The sequence below is a fragment of the Trichosurus vulpecula genome, chromosome 7, assembly GCF_011100635.1.
Source record: "Trichosurus vulpecula isolate mTriVul1 chromosome 7, mTriVul1.pri, whole genome shotgun sequence".
NCBI lineage: Eukaryota > Metazoa > Chordata > Mammalia > Diprotodontia > Phalangeridae > Trichosurus > Trichosurus vulpecula.
Window position 1 is genome coordinate 187,383,859 of NC_050579.1, and position 27,804 is coordinate 187,411,662.

Here is a 27,804-nt window from a genome sequence, read left to right on the forward strand (position 1 = left end):
TGAGAAATGAGAATGATGTGAGAAAACCATGAAAAACAAGTCAATGAATTGCTAAAGGAGACCCAAAAAAATACTGAAAAAAAATATTGAAGAAAATAACACCTCAAAAATAGATTAACTCAAATGGCAAAAGAGCTCCAAAAAGCCAATGAGGAGAATACCTTGAAAGCCAGAATTAGCCAAATGGAAAAGGAGGTCCAAAAGACCAATGAAGAAAATACCACCTTAAAAATCAGATTGGAGCAAGTGGAAGCTAGTGACCTTATGAGAAATCAAGATATTATAAAACAGAACCAAAGGAATGAAAAAGTGGAAGACAATATGAAATATCTCATTGGAAAAACCACTGACCTGGAAAATAGATCCAGGAGAGATAATTTCAAAATTTTTGGACTACTTGAAAGCCATATCATCTTTCAAGAAATTATCAAGGAGAACTGCCCTGATATTCTAGAGCCAGAGGGTAAAATAGAAATTGAAAGAATTCACAGATCACCTCCTCAAAAAGATCCCAAAAAGAAAATTCCTAGGAATATTGTCACCAAATTCCAGAGCTCCCAGGTCAAGGAGAAAATACTGCAAGCAGCCAGAAAAAAACAGTTTGAGTATTGTGGAAAAACAATCAGGATAACACAGGATCTAGCAGCTTCCACATTAAGGGATCGAAGGGCTTGGAATATGATATTCCGGAGGTCAATGGAGCTAGGATGAAAACCAAGAATCACCTATCCAGCAAAATTGAGTATCATGCTCCAAGGCAAAATATGGATTTTCAATAAAATAGAGGACTTTCAAGCTTTCTCAGTGAAAAGACCAGAGCTGAACAGAAAATTTGACTTTGAAACCCAAGAATAAAGAGAAGCACGAAAAGGTAAACAAGAAAGAGAAATCATAAGGGACTTACTAAAGTTGAACTGTTTTGTTTACATTCCTACATGGAAAGATGATATGTATGATTCATGAGACCTCAGTATCATAGTAGCTGAAAGGAACATGCATATATATATATATATATATGTATGTATATATATGTATGTATGTATGTATATATATATACACATATGTGTGTGTCTATGTAGGTATATATATATATATATATATACATATATACACATATATATACGTATAGACAGAAGGCACTGGGTGAGTTAAATATAAAGGGATGATATCTAAAAAAATAAAATCAATTTAAGGGATAAGAGAGGAATGTACTGAGAGAGGGAGAAAGGGAGAGATAGAATGAGGTAAATTATCTTGCATAAAAGTGGCAAGAAAAAGCGGTTCTGTAGGAAGGGAAGAGGGGACAGGTGAGGAAGAATGAGTATATCTTGCTCTCATCAGATTTGACCTGAGGAGGGAATACCATACACACTCAATTGCATATCTTACCCCACAGGAAAGAAGGAGGAAGAAGATAAAAAAGGGGGGATGATGGAAGGGAGGGTAGATAGGGGGAGGAGATAATCAAAAACACTTTCGAAAAGGGACAGGGTCAAGGGAAAAAATTCAATAAAGGGGGATAGGTTAGGAAGGAGCAAAACATAGTCAATCTTTCACAACATGAGTATTGTGGAAGGATTTTACATAATGATATGCATGTAGCCTATGTTGAATTGCTTGCCTTCTTAGGGAGGGTGGGTGGGGAGGGAGAGGGGAGAGAATTTGGAACTCAAAGTTTTAAAAACAGATGTTCAAAAACAACAAAAAAATTTTTGCATGCAACTAAGAAATAAGATACACAGGCAATGGCGCATAGAAATTTATCTTGCCCTACAAGAGAAGAAGGGAAAGGGGGATGGGAGGGGAGTGGGAAGACAGAAGGGAGGGCTGACTGGGAAATAGGGCAACCAGAATATACACCATTTGGAGTGGGCAGGAGGGTAGAAATGGGGAGAAAATTCGCAATTCAAACTCTTGTGAAAATCAATGCTGAAAACTAAATATATTAAATAAATTAAATTTAAAAAAAAGAAATACAGATGGGAAACTAGATAGGGTTCAACTATCAGGCTAGGCAAGTGTAAGGTGAGATGGGGGTGGGGGTGGGGAGATTTTTCTCAAACCTAAAAAAGCTATTTATTCACATGACATAAATCAAACAGATGTTTGCTTTCATGCTTTTCAAGATACAATTTGGAGTAGAGGAGGGAGAATGGGACTAAGAGTTATGACCCCTTAATTTTAGTACTTGTTCAGACTAACTCACTGCATAATCTCAAGCCAATCACTTGCCCTCTGTGTTCTTCTGGGCATCAATTTCCTTATTTGTGCAGTTAAGGAATTTGGACCAGATGATCTCTCAGATCCCCCCCCTTTCAAGTCTGCCATACTAAGAGCTACCTAATATTTCATGATATCCTCCCTCCAGCCTCAACACTTTCTGAGTGGGGGCAGGACTTCCTCACCCAATATTGTTCTGCTTAATTGTAGAGACAAGGAACTGAATTTAAGACATTTTCAAGTAACTTCAGGCAACAAAAAATATGAGGATAACATGTGGAATAATCTCTTTGCAATCAAAACACATGAAGATAGTGGCATAGGTCCCATCCTTATGAGATATCCATTACATAACTGATATGGTAAAAATAAGGCTCAAGTCCCAATCTCAGTTTGCTTAATGATGAAGCTTGCTAATGATCCTGCTAGTAAATGTTGAAAACTTATTGATGCTAAGAAAAACAGCTAGGGGCTGCAGTGGATAGCATGTCTGGCCTGGAATTGTAAACAGTTGAGTTCATATCTGGCCTCAGACACTTATTAGCTGTGTGACCCTGGGCAAGTCACTTAATCCTGTTTGTTTCAGTTTCCTCATCTGTAAAATGAACTGGAGAAGGAAATGGCAAACCACATCAGTATCTTTGCCTAGAAAACCTGATAGGGTCACAAAGAGTCAGATATGACTGAAAATGACTAAACAACAACAAAAAGAAAAGCAAGAATTTTTGGAAAACATCTGTGACTATGGGAGATTATTCCAATTCCTTTTAAGTTTCTCCTTTGTATGACCTTATTTTCCAATATGTCCTAATGTTAATTCCCCTTTTCAGTCAGAGAAGTTTCCTCACTTTTCTCATTCTCACTCATGATAGCTTTCCTTAGCTATTGCCCTTACCTGGCTTGCCCTTAATTCTCCCCTATACTCATCCAGTTTCCTGCCAACCTTTGAGACTCATATCAAGTACTATTTCTTCAAGGAAACCTTCTCTAAATCACACCGCTCAAGATGATTTCTCTCTTCTCTTAATTCCTTTGAACTTTGGGGTCAGCATTATGTAGTTAAATGATTAATTAATTGCTCTATAACTACTTGAATTAATGTCTTCTCTCACCCAAGAAGAAAATAAATTCCATGAGAACAGGGACTATATTTTGTATTTTGTATCTCCCCACCATGCTAAGTACAGTGCCAGTACATAATATCTATATACTCAATAAGTATTTACTGGAGAGGCAATGTTTTGTAGTGTATACAAAGCCAGCCTCGCAGTAAAAAAGACCTCAGTTCAAGTCACAACTCTGATACATATTGGCTGTGTGACCCTGAGCAAATTACTAAATTTCTCAGTGCCTTAGGCACTAGGGGACCTCAGGGACCATCTTATCAAACTTATGTCAAAAGAATTAATTCCTACTGGGAAAATTGGAAAGCAATCTGGCAGAAACTATGCATATATCAACATCTCACACTATATACCAAAATAAGCTTAAAATAGGCATATGATTTAGATGTAAAGAGTGATATCGTAAGCACATTAGGAGAACGTGGGAAAAATTACCTGTCAGCCTATCAGATAGACGGGTAAGAAAAGAGTTTATGATTAAACAAGAAATAGAGAGGGCCGCAGGAGATAAAATGGATAATTTTAATTACGCCAAATTAAAAAATATTTTGCACAAACAAAATCAGTGCATACAAAATTAGAAGCAAAGCAAGAAACTAGGAGAGAGGTGGTCAGCAGTTTTATCTGATAAAAGTCTTGATTCTAAATATATAAGGTACTGAGCAAAGTTTATAAATCTAAAAGCTGTTTCCCAATTTATATATTGTCAAAGACTATGACCAAGAAGTTTCCAGAGGAAAAAATCAAACTAACAACAGTCACGTGAAAAATGCTCTAAATCACTATTAATTAGTGAAATGCAAATTAAAACAACTCTGGAGTACCACCTCGCACTTATCAGGATGGCTAACATGACCCAAAAAATGACAAAATTTTGAGGAGATATGGAAAAAATGAGGACACTAATGCACTATTGGTGGAGTTGTAAACTGGTCCAGTGATTTTGGAGAACAATTTGGAACTCTGCCCAAAGGATTATAAAATTAGGCATACCTTTTAACCTAGCAATACTCCTACTAGGTCTGTATTCAAAAGAAATCAAAGAAAAATGAAAAGGACTCAGATGTACAAAAATATTTATAGCAGATCTTGTTGTGGGAGCAAAGAATTGGAAATGATAGGACCAACTGGAGAATGACTGAACATGTTGTGTTATATGATTGGGGTGAAATACAATTATGTTGTAAGAAATGACAAGAGGAGGCAGCTAGGTGGTGCAGTGAGTAGAGCACCGGCCCTGGAGTCAGGAGGACCTGAGTTCAAATCCAGACTCAGACACATGACACACTAGCTGTGTGACCTCAGGCAAGTCACTTAACCCCAATTGCTCTGCCTTCCCCCCTGTAAAAAAAATTTAAAAAAAAAGAAATGACAAGAAGATGGTTTCAGAAAAACCTAGGAAGACTCATATTAACTAATGCAAGGAAAGTGAGCAGAACCAGGAGAACACTACATGGTGACAGCAATGTTGTAATGATAAGCAACTGTGAAAGACTTAGCAACCCTGATCAATACAATGATTGACAGTAATTCCAAAGGGCATACAATAAAAAAAAATGTTGTGCACCTCCAGTGAGAGAACTAATTAACTCTGAGTGCAGATTGAAACATAGTTTTTCACTTTATTTATCTTGCTTTTTTGGCAATATAGCTAATATGGACTTTTTGCATATTATATGCATATATAATGTTTTGTGCATGTATAAGCTTTGTATACATATGTTTTATATAATGGTTATCATATTGCTTGCCTTCTCAATGGGTAGTAAAGAGCTCAAGAGGGAAAAGTTGGAACTGAAAATACTTTTTTTAAAAAAGAAAGTGAAGCTAATATAAAAACAACCAAAAAATTCCTTCCACAAAAGCCCTGAGAAGTAACTCTAGAAGCTCTGGTTCAAGTTCTCTCCAAATGACAGAGAATTTGCTACCTCTTGAGGCAATCAATTACATTTCCAAACAGGTTTGTTAGGTAGTTTTCCTTAAAATGAGATTATTATAGAATCCAGGACATATAACTCTCATGTTCCTCCTCAAAAATTCAGAGGAAGCACTTCTCTCTTTTGGTAGTGGGAGGTTCCTTACAGAATCCTTACTCCATTAAAATCACAGGTCTAGTATTTTTTAGATGATTGATAGGATTGATTGATATCATGTTTCATATAACTTAGGCGATTCCTCAAAAGTCACATTACTAAATTTGCAACAATAAGAATGAATGTGTTCTTAACTTGGTTTTGTTCATTAATTTTTACAATGATTCAGATGAAGGCAGAGTTGGGTTTAAAACCTCCAAAATCTCTAATTTTACAATTTTGTTTGGATATAGAAGATTAGCCTTCTCCACTGCACCTTTCTGCTAAAAATAACATTCAGATATGTGTGTAATTAGGGAGGGGGATGGTTTAGCAGTCTTTTCAAAAGTAGTGTAGAAATTTAGAATCAGAGTCTCAAAGTTGGAGAGGACCTCAGAGGCCATCTTCTCCATTCTATAGCAGAAGAATTTACAAAATCCCTGACAAATGACTATGCAACTTCTCATTAAAGTTCCCTCCAAATGAAATAGAATTTGCTACCCCATATGGCAATTATTTACATTTCCAAATAGGTTTGTTGGAAAAATTCCTTTATATTAAGATTCCCATGGCTTCCAGGACATAGAACTCTCATGTTTCTCCTTCTCTAATTGCTCTGCCTTTAACTCCTTTGCTATTTCCTCATCATACTCTTATCTTCTCCATCAGGTTTTCTTTGGTTTGCTTTTCACTCTTCTTTCATTCTCTCTCCATGGTCCATCAGTCGATCAGTCAGTTAGCATTTATTAAGCCCCTATTGTGTGCCAGGTACTGTGTTAAGTTTTGGGGAAACAAACAAGAGCAAAACACAGTCTCTGCTCTCAGGGGGGCATGAGCCTAATGAGGAAGACATGACAACAACTATGTACAAACAAGATATATACAGGATAAATTTGAGATCGTCAAAAGAGGGGCGGGACTAGCAGTAAAGGAGACTAGAGAAAGCTTCTTATATAAGGGAGGATTTTATCTTGGACTTGAAAAAATCCAGGGAAACCAAAAGGTAGAGGTAAGGAGGAAGAGAATTCTAGGCAGGGGGAACAGCCAATGAAGATTACCAGAATCAGAAGATGAAGTGTCTTGTATGAAAAATAAAATGGAGGCCAGTGTCTTCCCTTGTACATGGAGGTGGGAATAAGTTGTAAAAAGACTGTAAAGGTAGAAGGGTACTGGTTGGTGAAGGAATTGCTAAACAGAAAATTTTATATTTGATAATGGAGATGATAGGGAGCCACTGGAGCTTATTGAATAAGAGGGCAACACTTCACTTTAAGAAAATCACATTGAGAGCAGAGGTGAAAGATAAGTATGAGTGAGGAAAAATTAGGCAGAGAGATGAACAAGTAAGCTATTATAATAGTCCAGATTGAAGTGAGAAAAGTCTGTGCCTGGATGGTGGCAGAGTCATAAGACAGAAGGACAGAAAATATGAGAAACATTACGGAGGTAAAAGTTGACAAGACTTGGCAACAGAAAGAATGGGGGGAGGGTGAGAGAGATGTTAAGAACACTTAGACTGCAAGCATTGGTGACTGTGAGGGTAATGAAGCTTTTGACAGCAATAAATAAGTCTGGAAAGAGAGGGTTTTTAAGCAAAGATGATAAGCTCAGTGTTGGAATTTAAAATGCCTGTAGGACATCCAGTTTGAGATGCCCAATAGGCAGTGGGATATGTAAGACTAGAAATTAGGAGAAAGATTAGGACTAAAAATCATCATCATATGATAATTGAATCCATTCTTAAATGATGAAATCACCAATTGAAACAAAATAGAGGAAGAAGAGAATAGGCCCAGGACAGAGTCCAAGGTGACAGACCATAGTGGGCATGACCTGTATGAAGGACAAGCAAGGGAACCTCAGAAAGATTAGTCAGACAGGTAGGAGGAGAACCAGGATACAGTAGTGCCACAGATAATAGTATCAAAGAAAGTGATTAACAATGTCAGAGATAGAAAGGTCAATACAGATGAAGACTGAAAAAAAAAAGATCATTACATTTGGAAACTAAAAGATTCTTAGGAACTTTGGAGAGAGGAGTTTTAGTTAAACAATGAAGCCAGAAGCCAAAGAGTAGAAAGTTAAGATTGTGAGAGAAAAGGAAGTACAGTCATAGATTATAAATAGCCTTCTCAAGGATTTTGACCACAAAAGGGAAAAGAGATGGGATGATAGCTATTGAGGAAGAATGGATCACAGGAAACTATTTGGGGGATGAAGGAGATGTAAGCATGTTTATAAACAGTAGCAAAACAGCTAGTAGACTGAAAGAGAAAAAAGAAAAATGAGAAAGCTGTGGTGAAAGAAGGGGCAAACTACTAGAGAAGATGGAATGGGACCATTTGTACATCTAGAGGGAGTTACCTTGGCAAGGAGAAGGTGGAATCTGGGTGGTGTGAGATGTGGAGGAGATGGATGTTAGCAAGCAATAGAGAAGCAACCAGTAGACAGCAAGAAAAAGGAGAAAACCTCCTAGGACAAAGTGAAGCAAGAGATAGTGACATCTGACTGACGTGAGAACAGGGAGTTCTCAGTGAATGTTTTCGATTTTTTTTTCAGTGAAAATTTGAGGCAAACCTCTCAGTTGTTATGCTCTCATTTGTTTCTATAGTTTTATGTATCGCCTGTGAAAATGCCTCTCAGATCTACTTCTCTATACCCATTCTCTCCCTAGATTCCCAGTTCTCTACTTTTTCCAACTGTCTGATGGATCTCCCAACCTGGATGTTCCATTGGCACCTCAAATTCATTATGTTTACTTCTATATTTCTGTTAATGGCTTTCTCTCATTCAACCCTATAATTTCAGATAATATTTATTCTTTCTTGTCCTCACCCACCAAATCCTAGTATGTGCCACGACCTATGGGATTTATCTCACTAATAGCTCACACCTATTATTCCTTTGTACTCCTTCTATAATCATGCTAATCCAAGCACTCACTTCCTTGCCTAGACTATCAGAATAATCTGCCATCTTGTCTTCCTGCCTCCAGCCCTTTCCAACTCATCCTTCCCACAGCCACTTGAGTAATCTTCCATTCTGTACCACATCCCTAGCACACTCAAAATATTTTCTGTGGCTCCCTAATACCCAGCAAATAAAATATAAACCTCTGTTCTGGCATTCAAAGCCTCCCCAAATTGACTCCCATCTATCTTTCCAGTAACAAATAGTACTCTCATTCATTTAGTTTTGAGGACAGGAAAACAAGAAATATTCAAATTTTTTTCAAGGCTTTATTTTTCTTTCTTGACCAGTTAGTTTGTACTTCTATTCTTTTGCTCATATCATATCTCATTACCAGAATTGGTGCCCCAAATCTCCTATCACTCTCTTTTATAATCTTTGCTTATTCGAAGGCCCAATTTATGTCTCACCCCTTCACTGATGTCTTCCCTGACCCCCAAGCCAAAACTAAGCTCTCAATTTCTCACTCACTTTGCCTTGATCTAACCTTTGCACTGAACACAGTCTCCCTAATGGTATATTTATTTGAATACATACTTTTCCCTCTCGTTGGATTATGAATTCTCTAGGAGTAGGTCTATTTCAATATATACCTTTGTAACCTTGAGTTAGCACAATGCCTAGCAAACAGTAGGTTTATAGTACAGGAAAGTACAGATGAAAAGCTTCATCCTGCAAAGAGATACTTTTGACAAGCTTTATTGCTACTCAAGAGAGAGGGCAGCTAGTTGGTGCAGTGGAGAGAGTGCTGGGCCTGAAGTTAGAAAACTTATCTTCCTGAATTCAAATCTAGCCTCAGACACTAGCTATGTGACCCTGCACAACTCATTTAGCCCTGTTTGCCTCCCTTTCCTCATCTGCAAAATGCACTGAAGAAGAAATGGAAAACCACTCCAGGATTCTTGCCAAGAAACCCCAAATGCGGTCTTGAAGAATCAGACATGACTGATTGAAAAACAAATGAACAGCAACAACAAACTTAAGGAGGGGAAGGAGTAAAATGATTGCTAGCAGAGACCCTCCCAGTGTGCTTGTGGCTTTCATGCCCACAATGGGTAGGACAATGACGAGTGGGTGGGTATCCACAATTCAATCAAAGGCCTTGAGACCCTCAGGACCCAACCTCATATATCACTTGAGGCAAAGAGCCAATCTGATAACAGTAGGACACTGCCCTGTTAGCTGTAGGACCAGTAAAATGAAGGTATTTTCTTAATTACCTAATGGGGGGGGGCGGAGAAATGAGTAGCAGGGAAGTAGGAATGAAGAACAGGGAATTGGAAAATTTAACCATAATAGTACCATTCTTGCAAGCAGCTACAATTCAGGGGTTAGAGCTGTACCAGTTAGAAGGGTTAAAATTAAACCAGTTTTCACTAGTCAGAAAGGTACTTAAAACGTATTGTTGAATTAAGAGGAAACCTTCCTATTTTAAGTAAACAATTGGAGATATAACTTGACACAGTGAGCTGTCTGTTACCATAATGAGGAGATAGAAGTAATTTTTTTAAAAAAGCAAATATAGAAGGAAGCCAAGTTCTGCAGGCTAAATCTATTTTGTCAAAGGAATAAGAACTTGAGAAGAGAATTCTCTCATATATATAATTCTCTTTGCATTCCTACAGACACAGTGACTGAGACTTGTAAATATATTTTGAAGCCTGGTTTTATATCTCTATACCTTAGGGAGCCTAACCTCTTTTTGGTTGAGTTCCACTCCAGCTTTTGGTTATTCTGACTTAATCATTAAAAATCCCTTTTCTCTTTAGCTCTTACTCAGATTCAACCTTAATTATGAGAGATAGTGGATGGAGCATTGCATTCGGAATAAGAACTGATTCTATATTCAGTTCTTCTTAATGACTTTGTAAAGCTCATTTACCCTTTCTAAGACTGAGTTTCCTCACATGATATAAAGAAGTTAGACAGAACAGGGTCTTTGATTTTGAGCTAGATGGAGCTGTAGAGGTCATCTGATCCAACCCCTTCATTTTACAAATGGGGCAGCTGAGGCCCAAGGATGTTAAGTGACTTACGCAAGGTCACACAGATAGAAGTATCAGAAGTAGAATTTGAATCCAGGTCCTCTGACTGCAGGGAAGTGCTCTTCCCACTGTATACTGCCCATGATTCCATCTTTTTTCCTCATCAATAAGATAAAAGGCTAAAAATCTATTTGCTGGATTTGGTGAAACAGCAAGAATGCATAAACCTAACAATTATTTATGTCTCTAGCAAAATAGTCATGATCTGTGGAGTCAAGGTATAATGTAAGCACATAGAGAGTAGGACACCAGGGTTTCCATTTTGTGATCAAAGACTTTTCTCTCCCTCCCTCCCTCCCACCCAACTCCCACAATTCTAGTATCAAATTCAAACATCTAACAATCACGTCTGAGACTCTCCTTCAGTAGCTCTCCCTTTCCTTCCCTCCAAGTGTTCATATCTCACAGTTTAAAAGCATACTACTCTCCCCAGTTAAACTAGCTCACTACCCATACCTAAGACATACTTTCTTATTGATCATGTTTTCAGTCTGAGCAGAGGAAATGCAAATTTTGGAACTTAAGATGATGCAAAATTTCTGAGTTTGGTAGTCCAACAATGGGACAGAACCTCAGACATTCCCTGAGTCATTGAGAACCAGGAGCCCTGACTCTGCTAGAATATAATCTCCTTGAGGGAAGGGACTGTTTTTGCATTTATTTGCATCCTCAGTGCTTGGCACAGTTCCTCGAACATAGTAAGCATATTCTTGCTGAGGATTCTACTCCCTAGGTTACGAAAGTACACATTACTAAGTAAACCGCCCTTGCTGTCATCTAAGAATGCTACCTTTATTTCTCTTCTTTGAGCATACCTGAACTTCCCAGAATCACATTTTGGTTCTGGCAAGGCTAAATGAAGAGGTGCTTAAATTCTCAGATATTTACTTATTGTAAGAACTCTTGGCTATAGGGAGACCATTAGAGCAGCATGCAAGGTCTCATTTTATAATTCATTGAGGTTGAGGAGCTGTCACTTTGGCTTTGAGGAGTAAAATTTTAATAGAAACTACATCACTAAGTGCAAGAGAGGTTACTAGACGCCCCTCTATACATGAGCACATGGTATGCTCTGCAAGCTAAACACGAAAGATCAGTTCATTCAAGTCCTAGTTATAGTGTCTGAGAGGATCCAATAAAAAGACAGTGAAGCAAAAAATTAATTGTTTATTTTACAAATTCCCTTAGCTGGAATCCAGATCTTTTGTCTTAGGTTCCAGCCACCAAGTTCTAGCCTATGTCCCAAAATGACTCTTCCAGTAATATTTTGCCAAGTCACTATAAAAGGGAGAGGTAGAAGAGAGAGCATCAGCAAACCATGAGCCATAAGGATAGCTGAGGTTTACTCCTAGATTGGTCTGCCAGCTTGGTCCAGGGCTTCAGTCTATGGCAGGATTATATTTCTGAAACCTCTTTCTTCTCTCTCCTGTACCTTCATCTTTCTCCCAATACTCAACCCTTACCCTTCTGATTGATCACCTGAAAGTTCAGAAAATCCCATTCAAGATTTCTTACATACCCACTCTCCACCCCAACCCACACACACACACCTTATTTAATCAAAAAACTGTACTTGTATAGCCCTTTAAGGTTAAAAAGCAATTCATTTATATAATTTCATTTATAATAATGCTATAAGGTAGGCACTATAAGTCTTATTTATACCTGACTTATAAATCAAAATTCTAAGGCTGAGAAAGTGATCCAAGTTGGCCAGAGTGACACAGCTAGTAAGGATATTAAGTAAATATGTGAACACAAGTCTTCCTCATACAAAGTCCAGTACTTTATGCATTGTGTCATTATGTAACTCGTAACTCTGTGTATTGGTGCATGGCCCTGGCTCAGCCTTCTCCTTGTTCCCTTACTAGTGGGGTATGTAGTCACCATTTGGGGTGGAGGGAAGTGAAGAAAAGTACCCATTTACCCATTCAAAGTCAGACTATGAATGTAATGTCATACTCACCTTGACTTGCTATATTACAATGATATCTAGTAACATGAACTTAGCATAATGGAATCACTTCCCCACAGGAACAGATAAAACATTATTAGCTGTATGTGCAGTACTTTGTTCTTGGTATAAGATCAATGAAATAAATTAATAATGCCCAATAAAATATCTATTATTTGGTTGCTCCCCATAGTCTCTCTCACACCTAGACTTGTGAACACCAAAGTGGGGGTGAAGGCATGTCAAAGGGGTCTTTAGCAAGATCCCAAATCATGTGTGGTCAACTAATCACCCCTGGGAAAATGGGTCACATCCCATCTTCCCTGAGATAGCAAATCCACAAGGCTTCTCTCCAACATACACATATCTATACTCAAAGCTGCCCTACTCTACTCTCCCCACTCACTGTACACATTCTTGAACTGAACCCCTTTCAAGCTGGACATGAGTCAATCAGGTGAGTTATTTTATCACCTGACCAATGGGCACCCATGGCAACAGTGGTCCAAGTGTCATTGGGAGAATCTCTCTTCCCTACTGTACAACCCTTTCCAATATACCTAATAGAGAAAAAAGTGCTGTTAGGAGTATCCAATCAAAAAGGTCTGCAGGCCATTAACCTCAGCAGTTTCCAATAATTGCATGATAGAATGTCTCCAGGCCCTGATAATGTCTGGTACAGAGTAGGCACTTAAAAATGTGTGTTGATTAATTGGTTGTTTATTGGTAATAGGTCACCCTAAATCTGGAAGTTTTAGGAAATGCGCAATTTGGTTCAGGTATCTCCCACAGCACCCCTTCTTGTGAGCAGACAAAGGAATATAGATACCATACTGCAGTGTGTAACTCACATTCAAACTCATGCCTGCAGTAAACTAGTCAGTCTTTAGATAAAGGATCAAGAATTCAAGACCTGAGATCTTGACTCTTGTGTGGCATGGACCATGGACATTGGATCTGGTGCATTTCTATTATATGTCCAGACACTGGAATGGACCTTTGCCAGTTTCTCACTATAACTAGCTCACTAATCATGGACCAGGAGGTATGGACTCAAAAGCAGGACCTAGAAAGAAGAATTCTGTTACCAACATTCTAACTTCATCATATGCCTGACTGTTCTCATCATATGCCTTCTGTTGTTCTAAATCCACTCACCTTATCTATGGGACCTCTTTCATATCTGCTGTATCTTGTCATTTCCTTACACTCTTCCAGTATCCCTCCCCACAGATAGGCAGAGCTTCATAACTTCATTTAGAAAAGGAGGAACAGGCTGACTACAGTGGTGCTATATTATCATTATATAAAACATCAAAGACAACAGGGCTTCTACTTAATACAGTAATATTCAAGTCCTTATCTAAAAAGCATCATGAAAAATACCCCACAAAATATTTCAAATGTCAGGGGAGGAACCAGAAATCAAAAAACCATAGGCAAATACAACTAAGCATGTCCATTCAGTTTAACACTACACGAGAAGATAGCAAGAAACTTGTGTAGTCTCTGAGTAGGGACTCACAAAGGGACCCAAAAGGGAGCATAAGATCTAATAAATCAGTCCTGAAGCCAACAAGATCTTGGCCCCACACTTGCCAGAAACACATCAGAGGATGGAACAATAATAGAACACTGCCCAAGCAGTATAGCCACATCTTAGTACTTGGAAAGCCTGAAGCCAGCACTCCTGTTGGATCCACAGCATGAGACAGCCAGCTCACAGTGGCTGCCTTCCTAGAATGGGAGTCTGCACAGTGCCTGGGCAATATGCACTGGGGAGCCCTCCAAAGGGCTGAAACCATCATGATCTCCTATATTAGGTTGGAGCCTACCAGGCCTGCAGAAAGGAATAGAGCCAAGTCCCAATTACTTACCAAATAAGAAGACAAATAGAGGTAAAGGTAAAGCCAGAACTCATGCTGCACCACCAGAGCACAGTCAGAAGCCAGAAATTGGGACAGAATGTGGGATCTGGTCCCAGTCACCTCTCCAGAATGTAACAGAGCAATAGCAACAGCATCAAAACTGCAGATGGTACAGGGCAGGAAAGGGCAAGGACTGCCTACCCCATCCAGGAGTGAGAGAAGGGACAAAGTCTGGCCCTGATGTAATGTCCAAATCCAGGAACCAAGATTGAAAAGATGAATAAACTAAAGACAACTGTGAACAGGTAGCCCATGTAGGCTTTGCACTTACTTTTCCTGGCCCCCACTAACAGTGGTAAATTGGATACCCAGGCCTCTGGTGGCTGCATACCCTCAGGGTATGATTAGAATGGTGCATTTAGGAAATGCACAATTTGGTTCAGTTATCCCCTACAGCACCCCTTCTTGTGAGCAGGCAAAGGAATATAGACAACATACCGCAGTGTGTAACTCATGTTCAAACACATGTCTATTGTAAACTGGTCAGTCTTTAGACAACGGATCAAGAATTTAAGACCTGAGATCACAAAGGGGATGTGGGGCAGGGAGGCTTCTCTTAGACAGCAACAACTCATCAACCTCCACTGGTATGTTTCCCTCCATGATTAGATTATCAATTATATCAGTCAGCCAGAATTAACTGGCTTTTACAAAAAGATATTTACTAAGTTGGTATAATAACAGCAGTTGGTACAAAATATTTCTCACAAAAATCTGTGAAATACTCTCTCATTAGTATATACAGAGGCCAGGAGAAAGTGATCCCAAAATTTAGCACTATCATGGGAAAGGAGTCACTCATCATTGCTGGAAATCCTTTTGCTATAGTCCTTAAGGTATTGCCCTTAGGTATGGCATAGGTTTACTGCTGGGTTCTTTGTGGAGCCTTGAATCTATGTCCAATATATTCTTGGCTACTGATGCAAGACTTACAAGCTATTCCAAAGATATGCCAAAAAATATTGAAAGTCCAAAATATTCTAGACCCTTCAAAGATTTCAAAATCCTCCTCTGTTTAGATTGAAACTGAGGCATTTTCCTTTTTGAGCACTTAATTCTCAGGGGAGACTTTCTTTATTCCAATATCAGTTTAAAATCTCTCAGGTTTTGAGGTAGCTCCCTAGATTTACATAGGACCCACAGGTTATGAAAAAGTCCCTCACCTAATCAATGCAAAGTTTGCATCACATTTAGCTGAAAAGTCTTGATTGAGTCAAGGAGATGTCATCCTTATCTCACTAGTATTGTTTTTAATTGGAGTAGGGTGATCGATGGACCCTCATCCCCTACAAATACAATGAAGAAATACTATCGATTAAGAGAAACCTAAGAGATAAACCACAATAACACCACAGTAAGTATAAGCAGAACCTCAGAAAAAATGGCTGAATCACAAGGACTCTAAGAGTGAACAAAAGAAATAAGATAAAAGATATATTGATTAAGAAGATAAATTGAATTTAGAGCACTTCATGGGGGGAAAAAGGAAAGAGAACAAATAACTTAGAATAGAAGGTAGAAAATTTTATCCAAGTAGTTTGCCGAAGCATATGGTAGTATACCAAAGTATACTGAAGAATAGAATGGAGCCAAATAAACTCAATGATTTAATAGAAATACAAAAAAATAATTTAGAACAAAGTCAAATATTTTAAAAGTTGAAGAAAATGTAAGGCATTTAATATTAAAAACAACTGATTGGGGAAACAGATCGGGGAGAAAAAACTAAAGAATCATTAAACTCTTTGAAAGTCATGACCAAACAAAAAACCTAGTTATCATATTTCAATGAAATCATTAAAGAAAATCCCCCATTCCTATTAGAATAAAAATAGAAAGAATCAATCAGTTGTTTTTCAAAAGGAAAACTAAATTGAAATGACTTGAAAATGGCATAGCCAAATCCAAAGCTCCTAGGTCAAAGAAAAAACACAGCAAAAAAAAAAAAATAACCAGAAGGAAAATATTTAAATACCAAGGTACCACAGACAAGATTATGCAAGACTCTGCTACAACTATCTCAAATGAGAGGAATCTTAGAATAAGACATTTCAAACACCTTCGGGAGTGGGGGAGACTTACAACCAGTGATAACCTATCATGCGAAACTAAGTATAATATGATAGGGTTAAAATGGATCTTTGATGAAATAGAGCACTTTCACATATTTAGCACTGGAAAATATCAGTGCTGTGTTGAATATTTCAATTAAAATTCACATTTCAGAACTGGAAGGGGCTAAATGGTTATGAAACACATAAATTTCAACAGGAAGAAAAACAAGCCTTTCTTTAGAATCCCATTGTCTTCAAGCCAACAAGAGCCTGAAGATAGTTTTGCATTGTTTGTTATTTTTAAGAGAGTAAAGGAAAAGGAGGAAATGAATACACTACCAACAATAATAATAGCTAACATTTACATGGCAGTTGGTATGTAGAGACACCAGGCTAAGCATTTTATAAGGATTATCCCATTAGATCCTCACAATGACCCTAGGAGGTAAATGCTGTCATTATCCTCATTTTACAGATGAGGAAACTGAGGTAAACTGAGATTAAATAATTTTCCCAGGGTTATACAGCTAGTAAATATCTGAGGCTGGATTCAAACTTAGATCTCCCTGACACTAGGCCCAGTGTTCAATCCACTGTGCCACCCAGGAAAGAAATAAGGAAAAGTTTACTTTTTCTAAAAATTGAGATGCACAAGAATAAGAGTATACAAACATGGGGGTGGAAAAGAAGAGATTGAGGGAATGTCTATTGCATAAACCTCATTTTTATCTGAACCAGACAAAGGAGGATTGAAGATATACACACAAAATTTTAAGTGTATAAATACATTAAATTTAGTAGGAAATAGGCAGGGAAAGGGAAAACGGAGAGGACAATTTAATTTGAAAATATAATTGGGAATGGAATTCACAAGCAAAAAAAATTTCAATTTTGGAGGGCAAATCATAAAGGGAGAATCAAAAGCAGAGAAAGAAAACTTAAGATCTAGTTGTTGGAGTCCGGGCTAGGTGAAATGAGGATGAGAAGAGTAGTATCAAGCTATCGATTACAGATTACCAGAATTTGTCAAAATTTTTTCCATTGCTCACCTTCTTCATAAAGAAAGGAGAAAAGGGGCAAAGAAAGGAAAATGTATAAGAGAATACAATGGAGAGAAAAGTCGATTACCTTTGACTACGAATGGAATGAATTCACTCATAAAACAGAGGAGGGTAGAATAGATTAGAAAGCAGAACCCAACAGTATATTGTTTATAATAAACACAGTTGAAATACAAAGATTCACAAAAAGTTTAGAGAGCTGAAGCAAAATTTATTATGCCTCGAGAATTTTATCAAGCAAAAGTTGTAATCATTGTAATTAGGGTCTCAGACAAGGGAACAGTAAATCTGTATGATTAAAAGAGATAAGCAAAGAAAATAAGTTATGCTTAAAGGCACCATAGATAATGAAATAATTTCAAATTTACTTCTATATGCATGTGTGTGCAATGAATGACAGCCACAAATACTTTAAAAAGTAATCAACTTTATAGTAAGAGACAGCAAAACCACATAGTTGGTACCTCAGGATACCCAAGTTAGACACAGAAGAACGAAACAGTCATAGATAATAACTATAATTATTTATCTCTATTTCATTAAAATTACTTGGGAGTAATAGTAGTATAATTACTATCTTTGTCTTGGTAGACGGACTCTCGATATTTAATAAATTCTATAAGTATTTTGCATGGAATTTTTTTTTATCTTCCTGCTGGGTTTTGTTGACAATAAACACTGAGGCTAATGATTTTTTTTGGCGTGTGTGTGTGTGTGTGTGTGTGTGTGTGTGTGTGTGCTTTACATTCTACTAGTTTATTGAACTTATTGTTTCAATTAATTTTAATTGATTATCTACAATTCTCTAAGGAGACTATCATATAATCTCTAAATAATAATTTTGTTTCTTCTTTGCTTGTACTGATTCAATTTCTTTAATGAAAATAGTAATACTGCCTAAGTTAATTCAGTGATAGTAATGCAAAAAAGAGTTAAAAATATATAGAAGAAATTAGAAGGAAACTTGCAAGGGGATTCAGACAGGAATAGAAGTGTTGATATTACCATGTATTAGCATAAACTTTTTAAGCAATCTGTAAATAATAGAAGTTGATTCATAATAAAAAAGGAAAAATAACTCCAGGGTCGCATGTTTTTAGGAGCATAGGTGCTCCCTCAAATGCATATAGTCTTTGGAGATACTCTGATCAAAACACTTGTCACCTTTCAGCCAACTTTCTAGTGATGAACTTCTCCAAACTTAGGGGAATCCTAAAATGACAGTCATGTAACCCATTGCCAGACCTGTATCTGAAGCCTTTCAGCTTAATAGGAACTGACAGAAGTTGCATATCACTGTCATAATCTTCAGGAACCTGACATTGCTCCTAAATCATGATGCAGCATCATCAGAGTAGTATATTATTGTTACCACAGTTTTTAGATTTCAACAAATTTCAGAGACAGATCTCATGTGGTAGCTTTTCAAGGGATTTATCATTTTCATTCTATAAGCCTTAACAGGAAGCACATTGCATTCAGCGCAATGAATTAATTCAGATACTAAAGATTCTGCAGTTGATCATTAGAAAAAGCTCTCAGCCATCAACGTTTCAGAAAGTCACTATAGATCCTTTTTAGAATGTCAATCAAGTCAGAAAAGAAAGGGGAAAAGCCTTCCAGAACTACTTTCAGAAAACTAATTATTAGGAATTTTTCCACATATCAAGCTAAAATTTTTCTATTCACAATTTCCACCAGTTGTTCCTAATTCTTGCCTCTTTTATCAAAAAGAAAAATAAAATCTCCCTTCTGTATGATATTCCTTCCAATACTTGAAGATAGACATCATAGTGTCATTTGGTCTTCTCTCCTCTAAGATACACCTCTAAATTTCCTTCAACAAATCCTCATGTGGCATCACTTTGAGGCCCTTTACCAAACTGATTATCCTCTTTTGGACACTATAAAGCTTATTTTTATTATATTCAACAGAATTTCTGCATCTCAGTGAGGGTGGTCATAGGACCATAGACTTAAAGCTGCAAAGGACCTTCGAAATCATTTAGTCCAACTCCTTCATTTTACAGATAAAACTGAGGCCTAAGTGTATTAAGTTACATGCCTATGATCACATAGAAAGTAATTAGCAGAGTTAGGATTTGAATCCAGGTGTCCTGGCTGCAAATCTAGCATTCTTTCCACTGTACCAAGCTGATCTCTCAAAGTGTTGGAAAGCTAAAAATTTATTTCAACAATGCTTTCGGTGTTCAAAATTATTCTGGAATTGTGCTTTAGGAATAGTACTTAGTTTACCAGTCACACCAAAAAAAAAAACTACCTCATTCCTTCATATTCATAATCTTTTGAAACAAGAAAACTATGATCCTGCTTAACATTTACCTAATTAGTTCCAAATGACTTTTTGGCTATTTCCAAAAATCAAATCCATCTTTACAGGCACAACATTTCCACTGCAGATGGTGTTCAAAAGAATATATCACTGATGTTTCAATTGTGTTCAATTCTTCATGACCACATTTTGGGTTTTCTTGGCAAAGTTACTAGAGTGACTTGCCATTTGCTTCTCTAGCTAATTTGACAGATGAAGAAACAGAGGCACACAGAGTTAAGTAACTTGCCCAGATCCCTCAGACACCAGGTGGATGTCTGAAGCCAGATTTGAACTCAGATCTTCCTGACTCTAGGCCTGGTTCTCTATCTACTGCACCATCTAGCTGCCCCTTGGCACATAGTAGGCACTTAATAAATGTATGTTGACTTGACTTGGTAAGGAAAAAAATTCACATCACTTTGAAAGAAATGTTTTTTGGATCAGACCCATGAATTCTTCTGCCATTGCAGGTCAGCACCTTCTCTTCAACTAATAATCTTAAAGCTGTTCAGAATACTGAAGGGTTGAATGATTTGTCCAGATCACACAGCCAGTATCTGACAGAGGAAAGATTTAAATCCAGTCTTCTTATCAACCAGGCCAGTTCCCTATTATGCCAGCCTCTTGAAAGAAACATTGGCACTGTTGCTGACTGATCCTCCCAGGCTGGGATTTTGGAAGAGTTAGTAGGATTTGACAACCACTTGTGGATCTATTATGTACCACTTGCTACTCCTTTTAAATATATAATAAAATTATCATGTAAAAAAAGAAGGTATCACTGAAGGAAATTCCAAGGGAATGGCTCCAAAAAGCTTGGGGCAACAGCAGCATCATTGAAAAAGATGTTCAGCCTCCTCCAGGTACTACTTTGAAGAAACATTCATTTTGATGTATCAGTTCTTAGATGTTTTTAAAACCACCATCATTGCATTATTTCTATTTTTACAAGCATGTATCTCTACTTCCCACTACTACCCCCATAAAACAGCAACAATGAATGGATAAATGAAGCCCTCATGACAAATAGGCATAGTCCAATAAAATGAATTCCCACATTGGTTATGACCAAAAATGTACGTCATCCTGTCTTTTTAGTCTACCACTTCTCCGGCAGGAAGTGGGTGGTGTGTTTTATCATTAGTCCTCTATAGTTTTCATTGCACTTATCAGAGTTCTAAAGTCTTTCAAAGTTCTTTTTTCTCTATAATTTCATTACCTTATAAATTAATCTCATGTATTTTGAATTCCCCCATTTAACTCAAAGGGGAAATAGACAGTGGTTTTCAAGCTCATTTATCATCATTTAGGCCTGAGACATATGAGCGCACATAGCACCACTGACACCATGAAGAATCAAAACTAGTTCTGCTATCATAGGCACTCCAAATAATGAATGTAATAAATGAACCTCCATTTATATGTCAATAGTTAGAAAATCAGAGACCTTGACTCAAGCTATGCTTGCTGAGCCAGAACAAAATAATTACCACTACTTCGTTCAAGCAGGCATTCAGGACAGTCCAACCAAAGACATTTCATTTCTTTGCTAGATTATCCAACTGGTCAATCTTCAATTCCTCTGGATCATTATGGCAGCCCCACATTGTCTTGACTGGAGATGCACCACCAAATAATATGGAATGAAAGCCCCAAATCCTCATATTTGCCACATCCAGTGTAATGATTGATTTGTCTCCCCATTACTGTATCTCTCTAGCTGGGAACACTTAGCATCCATCTACAGGCCCGGCCCTGCCATAGGTCTTAGAACCAATCTTCTTCTAGGTAAGGGAGATATAAAGACTCTTAGATCAATTATATAGGCAGTTTAAAACAAGTCAATTTCTTTCTTCCTTGAACTTGGACCTAAATCCTACCAATTGAGATTTCATCTTATATTTTGTGATAGAGACCCCTGCTGGTATTTTTTTACCTAATACCTAAGGTCCTTTTCCTCTATACCTAAGTTCCAATTTTGGTACCCCATCCTCCATTTCCATCAAGACTTGGACCCTGCCTTGTTTTCACCCATTCTTTCAGGAATTAAAGCTTTGCTTTAAACCCCAGTACCCATGTCTTAGTCTCCCCTGCTTCTCCAAGTTTTCTCTGAGGTTATTAAGCTCCTGGCCACTATACTACTAATCTAACAATCTGAAGTTGTCTCATCTCACAGGATCACCTCTGCTGCCAATACGCTGTTCACTATTTGACCTCCTTTTACCTCCATATATTACCTATTGTCACCTTTCTTTGGTTTTCCAATTTTCTCTCAGAGTTCATGCTGCTAGGGCATATGCACATCTTCTGGTCACTTTAGCCATCGACTTCTAGATCTCCTCCATTCAGTCTCTCCACTGGACTTTGTATACTAGTCTAAGACCCAGGAGAATCTCACCACTATCTAAATCCCTTATTGTCTATACTGTTACAGGTTCTAAAACATTTGCTAGAAGACTCATTTTTAATGTGTCCCATTATTATGAATAATGAATCCTCTGAAGCAGTAACATTATCGTACTGCATATTTCTGTTAGGCTAGAATAATTACCATAATTGACATGATTATAACTTTAAACAGAGTGAACACTTACCACTCCCTTATTTGTATTGATTAGGATCTAGTTATATTCTTTAAAGTCAAGAATTGTACTTTTGTCTTCTCATCTCTAGTACCAGTAACAAGAGCTAGCATTCATATAGCACTTTAAAGTTTGCAAAGTGTTTGGCATATGTTCTCAATTGAACCCTATGTGAGGAAGGTATAATTAGTATCATGCTCATTTTATAGATAAGAAACTGAAGTTGAAAGAGGTTAAGCCATTTGCCTAGGATTACACAGCTAAGAAGTGCCAGTGGCAGAATTTGAACTCTTGTCTTTCTAAATACAAATCCAATATTTGCTCCACCCAGCGTAGTATCTAGACCAGGGGTGGGAAGGGGTGGGAAACCTGCAGCCTCAAAGCCACATGTGGCCCTCTAGGTCCTCAAGTGTGGCCCTTTGAATCCAAACTTGACAGAACAAATCTCCAGATATGCTCTGTGAAGTTTGGATTCAGTCAAAGGGTGGACTTGAGAACCTAGAGGGCCACATGGGGCCTCGAGACCACAGGTTCCCCATCCCTGGCTATACTATAGTAGCTACTTGCTACATGTTTGTTTTTCATGATTTTCTTGCATCACTTCTCTTACTTGATTTTGAAAATCCTTTTTGAGCTCTTTCATGGCCTGAAACCAATTCATATTTTTCTCGGAAGCTTTGAATGTAGAAGCTTTGACTTTGTTGTCACCTTCTAGTTGGAGGATTTGATCTTCCTATTCACCAAAATAAGATTCTATAGTCTGATTTTTTCTGCTGTTTGCTCATTTTCCCAGACAATTACTTCACTTTTGAGTTCTTTGTTAAGGTAGGATTCTGCTTCCAGTGTGGAGTCCCAAGCTTCAGAGGTTTTGTGTAGCTATCTTCAGAGATATTTCTAGGGACTTAAATTTTCAGTTCTTCCAATGTGGTTTCATCAAAGGAGAGGTGTCTACTCCTCTCCTGGCCTGTGATCTGGTTTGTGAGTGACCACAAGCACTCTTTTCTGCCTTGGAACTATGAGGAAGATTCTCTCTCCATAGCTACCACAAGCTCCACCATGTCAGCACTCCTCCTCACCCCAGGACCACCACCCAGGACTGTGACCCAGATCCAAGCAAGGGCAAAAGCAAGAGAATCCTGCCTCAGTGCCAGAAAAGAGATCCCTGCAATCCCTCTCTAATCAGCCACCTGAACCCCTCACCTGCCCTGGGGCTGGGGCCAGACCATGCTCCTCTCTCACTCAGGTTCAAAAGACCTTCCCTACTAACCCTCTAAGCTGTCTTTGGTGTTTGTGGGTTGAGAAGTCTGGAAACTCTCACAGATACCAGTGATTCAGTGCCCTGAGCCCTGGTCCAGGTTTGCGGGGGGCCCAGTCTGTGCCAGTGAAGCCCATGCTAGACTGTGCTCCTCTCCCAGCCTAGTGCAACAAACCTTTTCTGTCTACCTTCCAAGTTGTCTTGGGCTGGAAATTTGTTTGTCTGTCATTTTGTGGGTTCTGCTGCTCTAGAATTTGTTTAGAGTCATTTTTACAGGTATTTTGAGGGGTTTGGGGGAGATCTCAAGTCCCTGGTTTTAGTGTGCCATCTTGGCTCCCTACATGTTTGGTGAATCTAAATTATTTGTGAGCTAGACCCATAGTCATTTCACATAGATCACAGTGTAGTTTTTTTAAACCATTTGGCTTTAAAATAGTAGAACAGGAGCTCAAATTCTAGTTGTTATCTCCAGCTATGTAACCTGAGCCAATTAACCTAAATTTTCTAAGCCTCAGTTTCCTCACCTGTAAAGTGACAGCATTGTATTAGATTATATCTGAGTTCCCTTCTAGCTAACTCAGATTTTTTTCTAGTAGCTATGCTATCAGTCCAGCAATATGATTCATTTTCATTATCTTGATCATGTGTCATCTCCCTTTTGATTTGTTGAAACCATAACTACAATTCAAAAAAAACATCTTCGTCAATGTATCTCAGGCCTGAATCACTGCAACATTTTACCAGACCAGCTGGAGAGATATGGGAATGAACAACCAAGTCAGTCATTACATTGGATGAGATGGTAGATATGAGGGGTTTGGGGTCCCACTCCTGACTGTCAAGCTTCCAGAAGCCCACACTTTGTACCAAGGCCTCAAAAGTTGATGCCATATCACTAACTGTGTAGTCTTCAGAATGTTGTTTTCCCTCTATGGGATTCTACTTCCCCATTTGTAAAATGAGATATTTGACTAGGTGACCTTTAAGGACTTTTAGAGATGTCAATCTATGTTCTGGATATGATAATATAAGCAAGAAATTTGTGGGACTATTTTATTTAATAGGAAAAAAAAAGGGGAATTGTTTCTCTAACTACCCAGTTAAATAGAGGCATATTTAGGCTTAATCTTAGCAGAAGTTTATTGATAGTTAAAATTGCCCATGAGTGGAATTGGATACTGGCCAATTATCCCACATTAGAAGTCTTCTGGGGGGGCAGAGCCAAGATGATGGCTGGAAAGCAGGGATTTGCTTAAGCTCTCCCCCAAGTCCCTCCAAATACCTGTAAAAATGGCTCTGAACAAATTCTAGAGCTGTGGAACCCACAAAATAGCAGAAGAAAGCAGGTCTCCAGCCTGGGACAGCCTGGATGTTCACTGGGAAGGGTCTATTGCATAGTGCTGGGAGCAGAGTGAAGCCTGGCATGGGCCACACTGGGACATACCAGACCAGGAGTTGGCCCAGAGCAAGTCTTAGGGACATTAATCATTGAGCTGTGGCAGTTACCAGACTTCTCAACCCACAAATGCCAAAGACCATGGAGCAGGTTAGTGGGAAAACTGCAAGATTGGGTGAGAAAGCAGTCCGGCCCCAGCCCTGGGAATGGTGGAGGTGGTGCACAGTGGTGACAGCAGCAGCAGGAAGCTCCTGAGGCTGCTTCCAGAGCTCCAGCATCAGCTGCCTCCAGAATCCCTGGCTTGCACTGTGGGAGGAATCAAGTGGCAGACCAGAGTGGGAGTGCAGGGCTTGGTTTGCCCTGCTTGAATCAGGGTCATGGTCCTGGCTGGTAGTTCATGGGGGGAAAGGAGAGCTGGTGTGGTAGAGCTTGTGGTGACAGTGGAGTAGAAGTAGCTCTGAAAACAGCAGCACAGCCCCTAAAGCTTGGGACAAAGCATTCTCTACTCTACAAGCAGTCATACCCTGACAGAAAGATCAAAGGTCAAGTAGTTGGCTGGAAACCTGGCCAGGCAGCGAAAATGGACTCAGATTCAGACTCACACTCAGACTCTAGTATCTTTTTTGGTGACAAAGAACATCAAAACATACAGCCAGAAGAAGTCAATGAAGTCAAAGAACCTACATCAAAAGCTCAAAAAGGATCTGGAAAAGCAAGTAAGAGAAGTCAAGGAAAAATTGGGAAGATAAATGAGAGATATGCAGGAAAACCATGAAAAACAAGTCAATGAATTGCTAAAGGAGACTCAAAAAATACTGAAGAAAATAACACCTTAAAAATAGACTAAACAAAATGGCAAAATAGCTCAAAAAGCCAATGAGGACAAGAATGCCTTGAAAGGTAGAATTAGCCAAATGGTAAAGGAGGTCCAAAAGACCACTGAAGAAAATACTACCTTAAAAATTAGATTGGACCAAGTGGAAGCTAGTGACTTTATGAGAAATCAAGATATTATAAAACAGAACCAAAGGAATGAAAAAATGGAACACAATGTGAAATATCTCATTGGAAGAACCACTGACCTGGAAAATAGATCCAGGAGAGAGAATTTAAAAATTATTGGACTACCTGAAAGCCATGATCAAAACAAGAGCCTAGACATCATCTTTCAAGAAATTATCAAGGAAAATGCCCTGATATTCTAGAACCAGAAGGTAAAATAGAAATTGAAAGAATCCACCAATCACCTCTTGAAAAAGATCCCAAAAAGAAAACTCCTAGGAATATTGTCACCAAATTCCAGAGTTCCCAAGTTAAGGAGAAAATACTGCAAGCAGACAGAAACAATTTAAATATTTGAAACACAATCAGGATAACACAAGATCTAGCAGCTTCTACATTAAGGAATCGAAGAGCTTGGAGTATGATATGCCAGAGGTCAAAGGAGCTAGGATTAAAACCAAGAATCACCTACCCAGCAAAACTGAGTATCATGCTCCATGGCAAAATATGGATTTTCAACAAAATAGAGGACTTTCAAGCTTTCTCAGTGAAAAGACCAGAGCTGAATAGAAAATTTGACTTTCAAACACAAGAATCAAGAGAAGCATGAAAAGGTAAACAGGAAAGAGAAATCATGAGGGACTTACTAAATTTGAACTGTTCTGTTTACATTCCTACATGGAAAGATGATGTGTGTAATTCATGAGACCTTTCTCAGTATTAGGGTAGTTGAAGGGAATAAACATATATATAGACAGAGGGCACAGAATGAGTTGAATATGAAGGGATAATATCTAAAAAAATGAAATAAAATTAAGGGATTAGAGAGGAATATATTGAGAGAAGGAGAAAGGAAAAGATAGAATGGGGTAAATTATCTCACATAAAAGTGGCAAGAAAAAGCAGTTTGCTGAAAGGGAAGAGGGGCAGTGAATCTTGCTCTCATCAGATTTGACTTGAGGAGGGAATAACATACACACTCAATTGGGTATCTTACCCCACAGGAAAGTATGGGGAAGGGGATAAAAAAGGGGGGATGATAGAAGAGAGAGCAGATGGGGGAGGAGGTAATCAAAAACAAGCACTTCTGGGAAGGGACAGGGTCAAGGAAGAAAATTTAATAAATGAGGACAGGATAGGGTGGAGGGAAATATATTTAGTCTTTCACAACATGAGTATTGTGGAAGTGTTTTACATAGTGACACATGTGTGGCCTATGTCGAATTCCTTGCCTTCTAAGGGAGTGTGAGTGGGAAGGGAAGAGGGGATAGAATTTGGAACTCAAAGTTTTAAAATCAGATGCTCAAAAGAAAAAGTTGTTTTTGCATGCAACTAAGAAATAAGATATATGGGGAATGGGGCATAGAAATCTATTCTGCCCTACAAGAAAGTAAGGGGAAATGGGATGGGGGGGAAGTGGGGTGACAGAAGGGAGGGCTGACTGAGGAATGGGCAATCAGAATATATGCCATCTTGGAGTGTTGGGGAGAGTAGAAATGGGGAGAAAATTTGTAACTCAAAATCTTGTGGAAATCAATGTTGAAAACTAAAATATTAAATAAATAATAAAATAAATTGCATAACAAAAAAGAAGAAGTCTTTTAGCATCCTGGGCTCTGCAGCAGGGTGAGCACAGCAGGGAGACAGCTACTGTGAACCACCAGCCATTATTTGAGAAATTCATCCAGGTGCCTTCTAGAATGCTTAAGGGTAGCCACTGGTAGAAGAGAAGGAAGAAGAGGAAAAGGTGGAGGTCTTGGTGATCATTTAGAGGAAACTTCATATCTTTCCCCTTCCATCTGATGT

At 38.3% G+C, this 27,804-nt stretch overlaps 1 pseudogene; it reads left to right on the top strand.

The window, feature by feature from the left end:
- The window catches only part of LOC118857738, an 89,869-nt pseudogene that overhangs the window by 61,252 nt on the left and 813 nt on the right, over positions 1–27,804 (top strand).